Source organism: Myotis davidii, unplaced genomic scaffold, assembly GCF_000327345.1.
Source record: "Myotis davidii unplaced genomic scaffold, ASM32734v1 scaffold496, whole genome shotgun sequence".
In the NCBI taxonomy this organism is placed as follows: domain Eukaryota; kingdom Metazoa; phylum Chordata; class Mammalia; order Chiroptera; family Vespertilionidae; genus Myotis; species Myotis davidii.
This window is the reverse complement of record NW_006289398.1, coordinates 7,481,398-7,481,671: the sequence shown is the minus strand read 5'-3', so window position 1 is coordinate 7,481,671 and position 274 is coordinate 7,481,398. Positions and strand designations below refer to the sequence as shown.

Genomic DNA, 274 nt, shown 5'->3' with positions numbered 1-274 from the left:
GGTTTGGGGTTCTGGCATGTCCCCTTGACCCAAGAGGGCTCTGGTGGATGAGGACCGAGATGGCCCCCCAGGCAGGCAGGCTGGACGGGGCCGGTGAGAGGCGCGGCAGCACCTCCTAACCTCCGTCTTTCCCTGTCATTGCCCAGAGCAGAGCCGGCCCGGGCCCTGCCCGCCCCCAGCGGCCGGCCCCCGTGGAAGGAGGGCCGAGGCCGCGTGCTCCGTCAGATCTGGGGCCGAGGCCGGAAGGAGGAGCAGCGGGCCGCCCCGGAGGACC

At 72.6% G+C, this 274-nt stretch overlaps 1 protein-coding gene across 1 annotated transcript in view; it reads left to right on the top strand.

Moving 5' to 3' along the window:
* Nucleotides 1–274, top strand: part of ANKRD55 (ankyrin repeat domain 55) — a 97,591-nt gene that overhangs the window by 76,166 nt on the left and 21,151 nt on the right. The window lies entirely within an intron of this gene.